The 18,116-nt window shown below is 35.5% G+C and overlaps 1 protein-coding gene and 1 long non-coding RNA gene across 14 annotated transcripts in view; both read right to left on the reverse strand.

The window, feature by feature from the left end:
• The window catches only part of DMD (dystrophin), a 2,282,798-nt gene that overhangs the window by 926,050 nt on the left and 1,338,632 nt on the right, over positions 1–18,116 (reverse strand). The gene's annotated exons all lie outside the window — the stretch shown is intronic.
• LOC116556519 lies at positions 6,166–16,862 on the reverse strand. The gene is made up of 2 exons (XR_004271055.1): positions 6,837–16,862; positions 6,166–6,800 (listed from the first exon to the last, which is right to left on the reverse strand). It is a non-coding gene; the product is annotated as an uncharacterized LOC116556519 (long non-coding RNA).

Genomic DNA, 18,116 nt, shown 5'->3' on the forward strand with positions numbered 1-18,116 from the left:
TGCTTTTCATTCACACAATAAATAGTAAGCATTGTTAATTTGTATGGGCATATTTACATCAACTCAAATGCTACCCAAATCTGACTGTGTACTTTTATCCCAGACAGCCTGACAGATGAAGATAATTTTATTATCATCGCAAGAAAAGCATTAATTAAATGCATACCTGTTAATACATTTTGATGGAGTAAAAGAGATAAAAGGATGGGATTTCATAATAGTTAGAAAGGCTGATTTAAAAACAAAAATAAGACAATACTTCAGTACCTCTTCCCCATTTTAAATCACTGTCTTTCCCACTGGGATCACGTCTTAACTTGACCTTATTTCCCTAACCTGGTCAGATTCTCTTCCGAATAAAATTAATGAAAGAATTCACAGAAGGCTTATGATTTCATTAAAATAGATAAAAAAGCTCAAACTTCATAAAAATTTATTGGCAAATTCAAAGACATAAAAGAGTACTTAAAAATTCTACAATGCATAATCTGTGACATCTTTTTATTTTAAAAACAAAGTATTTAGCAAATAACATTGTCTCTCCACATAGTCCTACTATGCTGACAGAAGATAAGCATAAGGGCAGTAGGTATTCCTCAAAGTCATCTATCCGTACATTTGAGATAAGATCAATTTATCTCATCACTTTCATAATAGGTAAATAACTAGTGGATACATTTTGCCTAAAAGCAGAATTGATTCTGATGATTGTCAATACAAATTTAAAACATCAAGTCTATTTAGAGAAGTAAAAACAAAGGTACCAACAAATCAATAGTAAGATCCTTTGATGTTCATCTTTTAAGATTCTCCATTGTACTAACTCTTGACTCATATTTTCCCATGTAAAGTAACTGCTTATTAATTTGACATTGAATTACTTGAAATTCATAATACCAGCTAACTAACTGGCTAAGCTCTTAAACATATTTTCTTATATATACTCAACATACAGCTGAAAATTGTAGACTATTTCATGGGAAATTTATCCTGACTGAAAGTGATAGCAATGTCATATAAAACCTTCATAAAATTTAAATATACACCATTGCATAAAATTAAAACAAAATAATAACACTTGAATTTCATTTTAGCTTTTGAGATTTGCTAATCTTAATTATTAGATGATCATGGGCTTCAACATAGAAAAACATATAAATCCCATTACTGCGTATATACCCAAAGGATTATAAATCATTCTACTAGAAAGATAAATGCACATATATGTTTATTGCAGCACTGTTCACAATAACAAAGACTTGGAACCAACCCAAATGCCCATCAGTGATAGAATGGATAAAGAAAATATGGCACATATACACCATGAAATACTATGCAGCCATAAAAAAGGATGAGTTCATGTCCTTTGCAATTTAATGTCCCTTTGGATGAAACTGGAAACCATCATTCTGAGCAAACTAGCACAGGAACAGAAAACCAAATACCACATGTTCTCACTCATAAGTGAGAGTTGAACAATAAGAACACATGGACACAGGGAGGGGAGCATCACACACTGGGCCTGTTGGGAGATGGGGGGCTAGGGAAGGGGTAGCGTTAGGAGAAACACCAAATGTAGATGATGGGTTATAGGTGCAGCAAACCACTATGGCACATGTATACCTATGTAACAAACCTGCCCCTTCTGCATATGTATCCCACAACTTAAAGTACAATTAAAAAAGAAAAACATATAAAAGGAAAAGTGTACAAATCATTTTAAAGTCAATGATTGATAATTTCTTACATACCTTATAAGGACTATTACCATACTGTTGGTTTTACTTTTCTAGAGATGCTTAGGGACTAATTGGATTATTTTGAAACAATCTCTTTTACTACAAAAGAAAAGAATTTGTAAAGGCAAATCTCTATAGCCAATCAGTTAAGAAGTTACTTATTGAATTCCAGAGAGTGTTCCATATTATTCTGTGATAGTGAATGTGGCAGTGGGTGCAGCGGGATCTTAATGGAGGAAACGTGGTTCTGAGTAGTTTAAGAATCATATGGGCTAAAATTACCATGATAGCTTAATTAGCAACACCACCTGAAGTAGAAACTGTCTATATAATTTCACGCAGAATCAAGTTACTTTTCAAATGGTTTCTCCCCAGGATGTGTTCCTATTTGTTGCAAATTCTTACCACAACCTTATGGCTAATGGGTACTCAAAATCCAGAAATGGAGAATTTGCACCTCAGAAGAAAGTCACAATTTTAAATAAATACTACAACTCCTGGACACTTCTCAATTTAATGTGACTCCATAGTGACCATATCGATAAAACCTCTTCAAATTGATAAATAGAATAGAATGTCCAATTGCATATCTTGGACAATCCATGCACAATTAGAAACAGATGTAACAAAGGCTTTCAGATACATGACTGGGAAACTATAAGAGCCACAGCTGCACAGTACTCTGAATCTGTTTTAAAGTGTACATTTTAAACACCTTAAATGCCTTCTAAAACTTAAGAACAAAAATTGTTGAGGTAATTTTGATGACTTCTACTTAATCTTTGTCTTTCTCAGAAAAAATAGGTTGAACACACATACAATGATGATCGATAATTTTGTTAAAATGTTCAAATCAAAAACAGGTCCCATCTAAAATTGCTTATTTATGTATACGATAAGCATGAGTAACCCAAAGGAAATCTTCACGAAATTACCTTAAATGCTAGTTTTTAACATCCTTTTAATGAGCCATTGTGTGTTCCCTTAAGAAGAAAACTACCTCAGGTATTTGACTATTTAAAGGATTTATTTTACTATTAAAAGATTCCTTTTTACATAACACCAGTAACCCTGGTGATAGTAAAGCTTTAGCCCTTGGTTAAACTCTTGCTTTATAATGTATCATATTCTCATATTGTACAGAAGCTGTACTTTCCAATACAATAGCCATTAGCCACATGTGGCTATATAAATTTAAATTAATTAAAATTAAATAAAGTTACAATTTCAGTTCTTCATTCCCACTAAGCACATTTCAAGTTCTCAATGGCCGCATTATAGTGCATTTCTAACACTAAAAATTTCTATAAGACAGGGCTGGTATAGCGACTGATTCTTTGTCTATCTCTGCCACTACTTTATCCCTTGTGAGGAGCGCAAGGGTTGACCATAATGGGTTGTATATAACTGGCACATTTAAGTGCTCAAAAATATAATGAACCAATGAATAAATCTTGTTATTATTACCACCGATACTGCCATACATAAAATACCTTTCAGATTAAAAGTGCTTTTACCTACCAGTGATTTCCAGGGGCTGGGGTGGGGCAGGAGACTGACTGCAATGGGAGTGCAAGCAAACTTTTTGAGGTGATAAAAATATTCTATATTTTGATCATGGATGTGGTTGTAGGCTTGCATATATTTGTCAAAAACCATCAGCTATACGCTTAAACAAGGTGATCTTTTTCTGCATGTAACTTATACCTCAATAAAACAAAAAGGAATCGGAAAGAGAGAAAATCGACACTTTTATTTGCATTTTAAAATTTTATTCTTGACTTTTACAGTGAATAAACCTGATACTACTAAAAAGCAATAAAAATATTTAGAAATGTAGGATGCATCAAGTTTGTGTTGGATGTCAGGCAACTTAGGGGCATAGATTTCTAAAAAATTGTCATGGGTTAACATACTGCTCAGGGAAGATGCTAGCAGGTCTCACTGGGAAGATCCCACCCTCTAATCTCACCCCCACCCCACTGATTCTCTAATCACTTTTGATTTTACCATCTGTTCCTCCTGGCACAACAAAGGTTCAGAAAGAAAAGTGACAACTTCAATAACCTTGTCTTCAACGATACTTTGAAATTATTAGAGGTAAAAAAATCAATTCTGTTGATTTAATCCACTATTTATTGAGTGCTTATTCATGAAGTATAAATTCATGGCTATACCAGTCTGACATGATTTCACTAATATTATATGAATCTAAAACAGTGGCTGGAAAAACGCATGATCAATTCTAATTTCCACATTGCACAAAAGTTGACAGTCATGCACTGACTGTTCTGAGAAAATCCGAGGGTTAACTTGGAATTGGGATCATGATTTATTGATCACATTCCCTGGAAACTAAACCTTGTGATAAAATATGCCAAGCAATTTGGTATGTGCAAAGAAACATAAGACTTCTGTGAGCCGTTCCTTTCTGGGTACAGCAGGACCTTGATTGGGGGATTTCTATTTGAAAAATCTCCTTCTCACCATGATGGTCAAAGCCTGATCCAGCCTGTTAATCTTCAGAGCAGAATTCAATGCACAGCAGTTTGCACTATCCTTTTACTTTAATAAATGCCAGTCGCTGTTGCCTCTCTGGTGTCTTTTAATTCAATGTCATTACTTTGTGTTTGTTCTCTCCGGTGATGTTTATCACAAAGAGCACAAAGGGAACAATTTATGCATTAAAGGTATGTCTCTGCTCATCAGAATAAATTATCCCTATAAGGGTCTGCAAAAATAATCCCATCTACTTTTCTTGGTGAATATTGAGTAAACCATTAAAAGGGCGTTGAAGCATTTATCTTCTCATGAGAATGAAGACCTTCATGGTCATCCTCCTCCTAGGACTGAGAGAAATGCTGATTTCTCCTCACGAAGGTTATGAAGGTAGTGTATCATCTTTATGCCTAGCATAGGTTAAGTTTCTCAATCTCAAAATTGAAGAAATGTTTCAGTTTATTAAGTCCATGAAGAAAGCTTGTCTTTTTCTCTCACATTCTAGTCTATAAGCAGCACAGCTGTGTCTGGGTTCTTAGTTTTTTTTAGAATAAGGATGATAGTTCTGTCTTCGATGAGGGCCTGAGCTCTAGGCCTCTGGATAGCAAAAGTCCACATAGTGGACATAATACACCTGAATTTAGTTTGCCCATGTATTCCCCTTCCTTTCATTAACCTGTCATTGAAGAGGTTATCTGTCTTACAGTATGTGAATTAATGTGAGGAAGGAATGAGAAAGCAGATATAAAGTACCTGGTCGCTATGATCATAATATACAATTTATAAATGATAGCTCTAATATTAGTAATATTATTGTAATTAGTGTACTTGCTCTATTTCAACTGGTTTATTCATTTAGCTTTCTCCATATATATAGTAAGCCCCAAAGCATTTTTTGTTGTCCTCTTCCTCCAGCCTTTCTGTCCTATGGAAAGTGTTAATAGTTTATGGCTATGGAAATTATTTCTTTAGTTCATTGTGATCAATAGTTTGGAAGTTAAATCTATTTTTATAGCTGTTTTTCTCCTTCAGAGCATATTTTCAATTTAACTTAGCAAACAGGCACTGTTTTTAATTTCAAAACAAAGTAATGCATAAACAAAAACTCTAACCCCAAGAGGTTCTTGATTTAGCTCTGCTCTATGTATCCTCAACCAAATACCTAAATTTAAGAAATGGAGCTTAATGTCTTTGTCTGTCAGGTGAAGCAGTTGAACTGCATGACACCTAATGTCTCTGCCATCTCTAAAGCTACTGTTTGGTATTCAGCGATTTTAGTTAGCCACACAACAAAGTTTTTAAGCAATTTTAACACCCTAAGCAAATACACCCACAGAGTGAGGATTTTGGCAAACTATTATAGTGCTGGAATGGACAGAGCTGGAAAATACGAGCTCCTCAAAACAAAATCTTACCTTGCCTATTTTAGACACAGCTTTTTAAGAGCAAAGAATCAAGTTTTGGACTCCATGTTTGGGTCCCTTTCCACTATCACTCCCTTCATGGAAGCCATCTTTCTCTCTCCTGGATTTTCCCCTCTGGGATCCCCTTCCTCACTCTCTCTTGGAAGCCTGTCTTCCCCTCCTAAACTCCATCTCTCTCTATTCCCTTCTACTCAGTGTGGAAGCTGCTTTCCTCTCCTGGATTCCATCTTTCTGGATTCTCACACTCGGTATGAGAGTTAGCTGTTTCTTTCTCTCTCCTTCTCCTGTTTCTCTCTCTCTTTAAATAAAATCACTTTCTACAAACAAACAAACAAACAAAAAGAATCAAGTTTTATTTTTCTTAGTTTCTTCTCAAGGTATATACTAGGGCTTTTCTTATAATAAGTGGATGGTAAATAATTGCTGAATAAATTATGGTGAATCTTAGGCTTATAGAAACACAGAATTTGGGATTACCTGTGTTCATTATTGAAAAATTTTTAAATTAACTAAACCATTTTCTGAGGATATTTATGAAATCAGTTGGCCTCACATTTGCCTTGAATTTGAAGTTTTATATTCCTACACTTAAATCAACAGTACTTTTTCTCATTATCTTCATTTCTTCAGACTTCTTTTCCCCTAAGATAGTTGATAAAATTCCTTCTGCCCACACTAAATCTTTAAAAACACAGAGAGTAGTTGGAAAAACTTGTGTTTTGCTATGTATGTCTAATTGGTATTCTGTATAAAGATATGATCGTAGTTCTCTTGAATCCAGATGCTGCGTGGGGGTTAAATTTTATAGATTCAGCCATTTGCTAAGAAAAGTAAGGTCAAAATTTTAGGGTAAGAATATGACAATGATTTAAACTTGCATAGTATATTTCAGTTTATAAATTTCTTTCTAGACTAATATTTTGTTTAATTTTTACAACAAAACTGAGATGTAGACAGGTGTGCTACTTTATAGAAAAAGCTAAACAAACTAAGATTCAGGAAGATAAGTAACTTATTTAAGGTCACACACTTAGTTTTTTGGCAGAGACATAGGCTCCAGCTTCAAGTTCAAAATCCTTTACACTGTACCACAATTACCCCTTCTTTACATCCAAAACACTACCTAGAGATGCACCAGCTAAAAGTGTTTCTTGTTTTATTCTAAAATAATCACGTATATCAGAGATATTAGAAGTTGAGAATTAGCAGAATGAAATTTTGACAAAACCAACAAGATGCAAACTGAGATAGTTTTATAATAATAGTACCTCTTTTAATAAATTACAGAGTAAATAGTTTACCAAATGATGGGTTAAAGAAAACTTTCAGTCAGAAGATGGAATCTGCTGTTTTATCCAAAGATATGTGGTTTTTATTAATCTTATACATCCATTTTATTTTAAAAGGTACATTTTATGTTACCATCCTGGGATCAAACTAACTGTAAATAATAGGACCTTAAGTAAAGAAATCCTTCTACTGGGATAAGGATGAATATGTACATCAGTTTTCTCTTTTTCCTTTGCTTTTTAACTTGTGTTAGGCAATTGACAGAATATGTTTTTGTTGTTTTCTGATCCCGATTTTATTCTTTGTCATATTTCTTTTCTGCCAAACAAATGCAGCATGGTTCAACAGAAAGAGTGTTCCAAATCTTTAATCATTATGAAAAACACAGTACCTTGACCTTGTATTTTAAAGTTAAATGGAGTGGCATTATAAAAATTAAATTGGTTCTTGCTCATTTCCATAATATCCTCTAAAAAGCCTTGCCTAGCCTAGAGTGGATGTCCTATTTCTTTATCTTTCTTGATGACCTCTCATGCCTGCAAGTCAGCTCGTTTTTCTTTGCTGAAGACTGCACCCCACTGCTACATGCACTCTAAAAGTTCCATTAAAATCTAGGGCATCATCACTCATTTTTATCTGCAGCAGGCTGCTGAACAGTGCCATACCAGCAACTGCATGCAAACTAGTCTCAAAGGACAATATTAGTTACATACATTGTCATCCTGTAAAGAGAAGATTCCACCTGGACCTTACCTTATCTCACAGAGCGTATCTAGCCTTTCAAACATGGCTCCCAGTGTCAGCACTATGAATGGGTCTCTTGCAACAGCAAGGATTACTTAAAAAGCAATTTACCAGCAAGAAATTAGCTTTTTATAGGACACCCTTTATTAAACTTGGTGTGAGATGAGCTAGCATCCTGAATTTTCCCTTGCGCCCACTGAGACCACACGGGCCAAAAGCTGTTTCATTTTAAATACTGTACTATAAAAAATTGTATGTATTCCCTTCTGGTCTTGGTAAATTCTTTCTTGGGATGGATGTGTTATTAGGATAAGAAGGCTTAAGAGTTTAACAGTGGGCTAGGATTTGGCACTGCTCCTGTTGTCCTGAAATGTGAATAAATGTTTATGTAACTTATTCAATGAGATGTTCCCTAACCACTGGGAATTTTTCATTGATTGGGGACACCAGAGGATAACTACAGAGATGAAAGAGATCAATGAAAGGGCTGGGGTATAAAGATAAAAGAGTAAAGAATATAAGTGCCTTTTCCTTTTTTATTATTTCAAATATAATTTTTCTAAACCAATAGCAAGCTATTTCTGTGGGAATGAATAAAAAAAGATAATGATAATATCAAATACCATTATTGTCGAATTTTATGACTTATTTCTCCATTTTATATAACTTGTAATACCAACATTAAATGGTATTAAATAAGATACCCATATACATGGTACTCTAAATAATTTTGACAAACATTTTACTCCTTGTCTAATGAAGTGAAGTGAAGCACTTTAATGAAGTGGTGGGTGTAACGGTCTCAGAAACCTTCTGAAGACAGATTTCCTAAGTCTTCCAAAAAACCCTAGCTTTAGACAGTCGGTGGGGTGCAGGTGGTTAGATTTTCAGTAAAAGCACATAAGTCCTGGGTAAATTCTCCAGATATAATAAGACTGACCCTGAAAGATCTTTGTTTAATGATTCTGGATACCACTCTATCATATCTATGAAATAGTATTCATTCTTCCAACAAATATATATCTAGAATAAAATTTGCAATATTTTGTATAAAATAATTTTTTTCTTAGAGATTTAATTTCCATGGTTATTTCCTAGACCTGTCTGGATGGTGTCACCAAGGTGAACTTTGGCCTAAATGATTTTCCCTCATTTATTAAGTAGTGTGAAGACAAAAAATAATAAAATAAATGTTGGGAAATTGAGAGGTATGGTGCTTCAGTTATGGAATCTATTTTACATCAAATAAATAATAATGAGTCCCAAACCAAAATGTCGGATTTGTAGTTTTAATTAAGCAAATACACCTTTTGTAGAACCTTTGGTTTATTAAGAGCTCACGGTCAAACTTTTTAGTAATCTATAACCATGAATACTTCCTACACTAGTTTATCAGAAGCCGTTATTACTACATTTTCCAGAATTTTCAAGGCAAATGTGGTGACATGAATAGTTCCCCCTGAATATTCACATTGATCTGAAACCCTGAATGTCACCAGATTTGGAAATAGGGTCTTTAAAGATGTAATTAGTTAAGAATTCCAAAATGACATCACCATCAATTTAGGGTGGGCTCTAAATCCAATGACTGGTATCCTTATGAGAAAAGAGAGGACACAGAAAGACACACAAAGAAGAGGTTTATGTGAGGTCAGGAGCAGATATTGACGTTGTGCTGCTTGAGTCAAGGGACTCCTGGGGCTACCAGAAGCTGGAAGAGGCAAGGAAGAATTCTTCCCTAGAGCCTTCACAGGGACAATTAACCTTGATTTTGGACACTTAGACTCAAGAATTGTGAGATAATAAATTTCTATTAAGCCACCCAGTTTGTGGTAATTTGTTAAACCTGTGCTAAAAAAAAAAAAAAAAAAAAAAAAACAATTGCAGGGAGTCTGGTTGTTACTATCCTATATTGCCGAGTGTATACACAATTTGTTTTAGCATCCATTGGTCTCCAAGAGACATGTCAATTTTAAAGGATATAAAAAACTGGTAGGCTTTAGATCCAAAGATTGACTAGAAGTTAAGATTTCAGGCCAAATACATAGCAACACAGGTTTGAGGGGTGAAGTGGGAGGAAATCTTTTAAAGTCAACAATTCATTTTCTACTTACTGTTTAGTCATTTATTATAGATGATACAAACAGCTCACCCTTGAAGTTTAAACATTATGAACCTCATAAATTTTAAAAATTAGAATAAAGTCTCTCAATATTCAGCTAACAGTGAAGTCTTTAATCTATACGGATGATTAAAATGGAGAGAATTTATGTTAGCTGGAAAATTAAGACTATTGAAAAATTTTTCTTTCAGCTATTGCCCCATATAATGATAATATTTTCACAAATATGTAAGATAACACTTGCTAAAAAAATTTCTCTTATGCATGTGAAAATTTAGAAACAGGCCACTATTACTAATCAGGGTGATTTGCTACTGCCCATTTGAGAGCATAAGAGTACAATGGACTTGGGTGTGACTATGAAGATATGCCTTCAGTAAGCAGGGTAGCTTACATCCCTGAGAAGTAAATGAGCATAGATGTGCTCTCCTCAAAAGCTATCCCTTCCCACCAGGGGTGTTCATAAATGTTGAGGCCAGGTGGAAAGAATTGGAATAGAATGTATCTTTGCAAAAGATATAAAGAGGGTAATATGAATACAGAATTATGGAGCCTTGAAGAGAAAAGGAACAATGACTAGCATGTACTGAGTACTGACTTTGTGCCAAATCTGGTTGAGCCTTTTTAATACATACCTTTATTTAATTCCAGCAACTGTTCTCCAGTATGAATATTACCTATTTTACTGATGAGGTAGGTGATTGGGGCTCATAGGGTTAAAAAGTTGCCTGAGTTTACACAGTATGTGTGGATTTAAACAATGTGCTTTGCCTCTCTTTTGTACTCTTGGACCTAAAAGACCTTACAGTGTGGTTGTATAAAAAAAATGGATAGACTTGAAAGTTTTAGTATGAATAAGAGACTGTAGTATAAAAACATTTTTTTAAACTGTAGATTTAATGAAGGCTCAAACATGTTGCATGAGAATAAGTGCTACAGGAGATAAGAGGTGGGAGAATCATTTAAGTGTTCACATAGGAGTGAGGCTGTGAGCTGAAGATGGAGGATTAAAAGAGAAGCAGGGTATTAGCTTATGTGGAGTCTATGTGAAGGAAGAGGCAGCAGAACTTCTGGCATGAAACATGAGCGTAATGGAACCTGAGGATTCTCCTAAGCAGGTAAAAGTGGGAAAGTTGAAAAGTTTGCATGAACCCAGAATATGAAAGTCAGAATATACAGATTAACTTGAGCCTGTGAGGACTAGAAAGCCACTGATATGTTTTGAGCTGGTAACTAATGTAATAAACCTGATATATTTCATGGGGAGATTAATAACATAGTGGTATGATGAGAGATCGGTAATGGGGAGATGGGAAGCAAGCTAATCCAATATACAAACATGAATAAATCTAGAAACAAATAGAAACAGAGGAAGTAGAAAATAACAAGAGGAAGGAAAAGATATCCATAAGATTGCACATGACTAGAAAGGCACAGGAAGAGGTCAAAAGTGTCTGAAGGATAATTGAATATACAGAGAGTTAGTTAACTGAATATAAAGAGAGTTAGTCAATCTTCTGGCTGCCATTGCTGGGTGTCTCTGGCAAACAAGTTGTTTTCCAAGTTCATGGCCTTTGAAGTACCCTCCATTACAATCAGTGCCTTTTTTTTGTAACACATAACTTTATCATAATTTTGTTTTATGAGACATAGGGCAAAGAGGCAATATGCATTTTTAAATTATTGGAATCTATGTATATCTTCAAATTAATAGATATAAATGATTGTTAAAATTCCTCACAATTGAATTAATTCTGTTGACTACATGCTCAATAAAAATTAGTTCATTATTCTCTAGAGAAAATGAACAGAAATTAATATTTTTGTTTGGAGAAACACTTAAGTCTATAGGCCTGAAAGGGTTAATACAATTAATGCATTTTAAAAAGTCTATCTTACTCTCAGATGATAACTAATTCACTTGAAGAACTTAGTTTAATACATTTAGAGGGTCTTTGGAGTTCTTCAAAAGAAGTTGCTATAGAGTTCCAGGGTATTATAATCATTATTAATTGCAGCATTTTAAAGTTCATACCAGATAAGCTTCCAAGAAGAATGACCCAAATTTATTTGAAAGGTCACATAAACATATTTTACTTATCCAACCACATGAATAAAAATAGGGAACCATGAAAAAATCCAGCTCAACTAGGTAGGTAGTATGATATATTGGAAATGAGTCCTTGGATTTAAAATCTGAGGGCTGATTTCCTCTTTGATTCTTGCATGTACCAGTTGTGTGATTTTAACTATATTGCTTAATCCTCATATGTCTCAATTTCTCAGCTGTAAAACGGGCATACTAATGTTTGTATTACCTCAGTGAGGACAAATATTTTTGTTTGATGTTGTAATACCAACAACTAGAACTGTGTTTGACATAGAGTGGAGGCTCAAAAATGTTTGTAAAATTAACATGTGAGTGAATGAATAATGAATGTTGTGGGCATTCAGTAACATGAAGCACATGAAAGTATATATATTTAAATTTTGCATCTATAGCTGTTAAATACTATCTGGATATTTTATCTATTATATCTGTATAATGAAAATAACTATACAATGCTGTGCTACTTCCCATTTCTTTCCAATTCTGCATTCAATGACATCACACTTGTAGCTTAAAATTGGCTATGCTGAAGCATTTGTGCAACAAAATTTGCCAAATGCTACAAATCAGAATCTCTCTCTCCCCCAAGAGCCTCTTGTTAAACATTTACCAGCAAACCACTGTTCCAGGTCCTCATTATCTATCCTCTGCTTATACTTTGCTGTCTTCTATCTTCTCTACAACTTTTGCTGAAGTAGTTCTGAAATACTAGCAGTCACCAAAATAATCAGGCTCTCTGCGTCACTGCACAATCACCACGTCGCCTGGAAAATTTCTCTCCCAGAAATATGTATCATCTCTTAGCTAACTCTTACTCAGCTATCCTTGAAAGCAATCTCTGACTATCCCAAGTTAGACTTGGGTACCTCTTCTATGTCTCTGGCTATCACTCAGTGGTTATCACCATGATGGTGTTATCCTAATGTATGATAATAATTGCATATTTACTTGTGTGCCTCCCCTAAGAGCTTTGAAGTACAGGGACTGTCTTATTCCTAATTATAGTTCTATATCTTGCTTCTACAGAAGCTACCCAATAAATGACAGTTCCATGAACAACTCAAAACCCCAATCTGGTTTTGTACGTGTTGGCAACACAGGAAGGCTAAGTGTGTTATTAGTCCAAAAAATGTAATGAATAGACACAGTCACTCTTACCCAGGCCCTCTTTGCTTGACATAATTTCTTGAATATTAGTGGGGGAATCCTTTAGACTAATCTACACAATTAGTTATAATGCTGCTGGCAATTACCCAGACATTTACAATGAAGATCATTGGCTTAATACAAATCATTGAAACCTGTGACAGATCAAGTCAATATTAATTCCTGATACTTTTCTTGTGACATTTTAAGTCATCTCTGTTTTGTCTAAAAATCTTATTCATAGAACAGCCACCTACAGGGCCACCCAGAATGGCTCATTGAGCTAACACATTTCTTTTGTATCTTTGTGTATGAAGGGATCTAGAGAAAAACTATATTATTACTGTTTTTCCCTCTTGCCTCACACAGGTCAGTTGTTGCACCAGTCATTATCTGTGTCCCTTAAGATCTGGTTCACGTCCTCCTGCAAACTACATTTCCCAGACTCATTTGCCAATGCACTTTTCTGGATGGAATAAGGTTAATGTGTACCACTAGCAGGAAACTAAATGGCAGGGGAAATAGAATACAGGGTATTTCTCCTCTCTGCCATGGAAGGTATTTTCTGACTCATGGCTGGACCTTCTCTGGTGTTTCAGCTTCCTGCTGGACACATCCTCCTTCTGTGGTTAGAGCTCCTGCCAGACAGCCCCCACCAGATCCTAGCTCCCATGAGATGACTTCCAATTCTGAAATCTCATAGTGTCACCTTGGGCTTAAAGCACCAGCCATAAGTGAGAATGGCTTCCTGCGGTTGCTAATCCCTTGATTGTTTTTATCACATCTTATTTGGCTTCTCAGGTCTCCCATCATCTATGTAATCAATTTCCTCTATTAAATTCCCTCTCTTGGTACTATTTGGAGGGCTTCTTTTTATTATTATTATTTTAAAAAAACATTTTTTCTTGATGGTACTGCTATCTTATTTGGTGATGAAAATCAAAATCAAAATATTCTAAATTATCTTTGGCTTCCTATTTTATCTGACTCCTCAAATCTAATCAGTTGTCAAGCCTTCCATCCTTTCCACTTCCATTAACTTCTTTCATTTCTGTTCTCATTCCTGGGACAACAATGTGGCTGCCATTGCCTTTTTCCAGAAATAGTGCAGTATCTGTTAATTGGACCTTTTGTCTTCAGCCTCTTTCCCTTCTCTGTTTATTAGGAACGTGAATCATAGAAAGCTAGCTTGGACGGATAGAAAGATAGAAGGGATTATTGTAAGGTTTGAGGTGAAACAATAAGAAATCTCTGAGGAATTCAATAACAGCATTTGGCATACCTCTGAGTATCACAAAGAATGACCATATAGGTGGTGGTCCTGGATTCAAGGCATCAGCACAAATCTCATCAGTAAGAGTTCAAGCAATTTCACTGCAGTTCTCTTCCATTCATGTGCCTCAGTTACTCCCTAGGTGTCTGCTTCATTTGGCTTTGCAACTACCTCACTGCTACTGTTCATTTAATTTATGCTCCTTTGTAATTCTGGCTTGTACATAGCTTTCAAGGCTACAACGCTGTCATTTACTGAAGCTATAAAGCTTCTGTATCTTGTGAAATTCTTGGGTTTTTCCAAAAATAGAAATCTGATTGGTCAGCTAATTTTTTGATGCCAAGCTCTGGTTTCAATCAACCATGGAGTGGACACAGTTACAAAGGGCCTGAATGCAACCTTTTACTGGGACAGGACACAGGGCAGTTCATTTAGGAAAAGAGTGATAATCTGCTGTCTAAACAAGGATATTTTTGAGAGCAAAAGGAGGCACAATAAATAATTACATAAGATAAACAAGTAGAAACTGGGATTGTTCTGACTAAACTGCCACTTGCAGTCAACATCTAAACTACTCCAGGCAGGCAACTATTGTAAATTGAGTCCATTTCCACTTGTGAGTGTTTCTACTGCTCTTTGTATATACGCTGAATATCTCTTTCTCAATGTAGAATGTCATTCATTCTTCCCTAACATCAGCCTGATTCTACTGCTAATTCATGTGTGTGTTGAAATATTTTTTTCTCCGTGAAGCCTTCCTTGATTTAGCTAGCAGGAAATTAGTCTTTGTATAATAAATGTAAATTGTACTACAGCTGTACATTCTAGGGCCTGTATTTATTTTCTATTTGATATTATAATTCTTATGCATGTATTTTGTGTAACACGTGTAAGTTCTTAGGGAGAATGAGCCATATTTAATACACATTTGTATACTCCACATGACCTAGCCAGCACCTTGCTTATACAGTCGGTAGGCAATTAATATTTATTAAGGGAATGATTGCTGAGTTTTCTGAAAACATCATTCTTGCTATTGTTTTCTTGAGCTCACTCAATTATTCTGGATCCTGATGCCTATGAAATGCAAAAAAGATATTGATCATGTCTAAATTAGAAGTGTAGTGAGATAAACCGAAATAAGAGGATTGGAAGTTACCATATTTACATAATCAGGAGAATGTTTAACTGGAAATAAGATAGAAGACATTTTGCTCCTGAAGAGATAAACAAGGAATCCTAGATAATTGAAAGAAAAGGAATACATTTATTTCTCAATGGGTATTTGTTCAATCATACATAATTTATTTAGAAACATATCTAATTTGAATATACTCTTGGTTTCTATAGTATAATTCATAACACCATTTACAAGTTCAATTTAATCTATACGAAAATCATGGTGCATGTCAGTTTTGCTATTTTTAAAAGTGCTTCCTAATGAAAAGTTCTAATATTTTAGAAAGCATTTAAATTCTTAGATAAGAAGCAGTTAAATAGTAAACTTTCATTAGTACTTAATTGAGAAGCATTATATCACCCTTCTACATTTGTTAGTGTATGTAACATGAATCAAAGCCACCTGAAGTAATTTATGGGGTAATAACGTGCACTTTTAGTGTGAAGAATGTATGTTATTTAATTTCAATTAAAGTTTCCATTGTTCTTCACACAGGCCTTTTTCCCTTAATAATACAGATTCATTTCCATAATACTTTAGGTGATGTGTATGATCGCATGATAAATAGGTTTTAGCATTTTTAATACAACTATACATATCTAGGAATCCAAGAATTTGAAATTGACCCCTTAGGCCTCCACCAAATCAAGTATGTAAGACAAATATAAGCCTTTTGGTACAACTATAGTAGATTTATTTCATTCCAACAACTATGCCCCCTTTAGCTGTCACATATTATGACCTGGGAAAGTTGCCAACCTCTCTATAATACAGTTTTCTCACCTGATAAAGCAAGGAAGATCCCTACCTCCTACCTCCAAGAGCTGATATGATTATTAAAAGCCAGTTAGAATCTTCACATAGTAAGTGTTCAATAAATACTTGCCATTACTATTACTAGCAACACATGAAGAATGTCTTACAAGTAATAGTAACACATGAAGAATGCTGTAAGAACATAAGTGAAGGTCAGGCGGCAAGATGGAGAGTATTATCAAAGTGTTTGGAAAAGTTCTAGTTAGGTCAGAGATTAAAGATTAAAACATTTAGACCCACTTAACTTATAGACTAATTTTAACATAGTACTAACAAGCTTCATATTAGTACTACTAAGTAAACTCAAAATAACTAAGAATACTGAATGTTAAAATCAAAGCAGAGCCAGAATATCTGAGGCACATTCTCCTTTTGTGAAGGTGGTAGTTCTTAACACTCTTGTGATTTGCCTAAGATCTTAACATACTCTCAAACACATTGATCCTTTAATTCTAGAACAGTGTTTCTCAACCTCAACTACACTCTGGGATCACTCAAGGAATATTTTAAAATACTGATCTCTGGCCGGGCGCGGTGGCTCACGCCTGTAATCCCAGCACTTTGGGAGGCGAGGCGGGTGGATCACGAGGTCAAGAGATCGAGACCATCCTGGTCAACATGGTGAAACCCCGTCTCTACTAAAAATACAAAACATTAGCTGGGCATGGTGGCGCGTGCCTGTAATCCCAGATACTCAGGAGGCTGAGGCAGGAGAATTGCCTGAACCCAGGAGGCGGAGGTTGCGGTGAGCCGAGATCGCGCCATTGCACTCCAGCCTGGGTAACAGGAGCGAAACTCCGTCTCAAAAAAAAAAAAAAAAAAAAAAAAAAAAAAAATACTGATCTCTATGCCATTGGTTCTCCTACTTTTGTTCGGAGCCAACTCAGTTGGGGACCCCATGTGGTAGAGATGTCAGAGCAGAGCATGAAAATCTTCATGTGACATGGTTTGAATTTGTGCCCCTACCGAAATCTGATGTTGAATTGGAATCTCCTGTGTTGGAGGCAGGGCTTGGTGGGAGGTGATTGGATCATGAGAGAAGACTTCCCCCTTGCTGTTCTTGTGATAGTGAGTGATTTCTCACAAGATCTGGTTATATAAAAGTGTGTAGCTCTCTCTCTCTTCCTCCTGCTCCAGCCATGTAAGACATGTCTGCTTCCCCTTTGCCTTTGGCTATAACGGTAAGTTTCCTGAGGCCTCCCAGCCATGCTTCCTGTAGAGCCGGTGCAACTGTGAGCCAATTAAATGTCTTTTCTTTATAAAAAAAAAATACTGATGTCTGGGTTCTGACTCCATAGATTCTAATTCAATTGTTCTAGGTGTGATCTGGGCCTGGAAAAGCTCAACTGTCTCCCCAGGTGATTCAGATATGCAATCAAAGCTGAGAATCAACAGTTCCATCGATGCTTCTCAAGTTTTGACATGAATAAGAATCACTTGGAGACCTTGTTAAACCACAGTTTTTTTGGCTCTACTCCCAAAAACTCTGATTTAGTAGGCTTGGGGTGGGGCCAAGAATTTCTACTTCTAACAAGCTTTCAGGTAATGTTTAGCATGATGGCCTGTGAGTAGCAATGCTCTATTTCAGCATTCTTAACTTTGGAGAGTCAGAATCCCCTGGTGAGCTGGTCACTCCCAGACTGCTGGGCTATACAAGTTTTCAAGTGAGATCTGGAATGGGGTCCATGCAGGTCTAAGTTTCCAAATGATGCTAACACTGCTGATCCAGGGACCTCACTTTAAGAACCACTCCTCTACATACAAAGTACCTAT

The sequence above is a fragment of the Sapajus apella genome, unplaced genomic scaffold, assembly GCF_009761245.1.
Source record: "Sapajus apella isolate SASKATOON/1434 unplaced genomic scaffold, GSC_monkey_1.0 scaffold17, whole genome shotgun sequence".
Classification (NCBI taxonomy): Eukaryota; Metazoa; Chordata; class Mammalia; order Primates; family Cebidae; genus Sapajus; species Sapajus apella.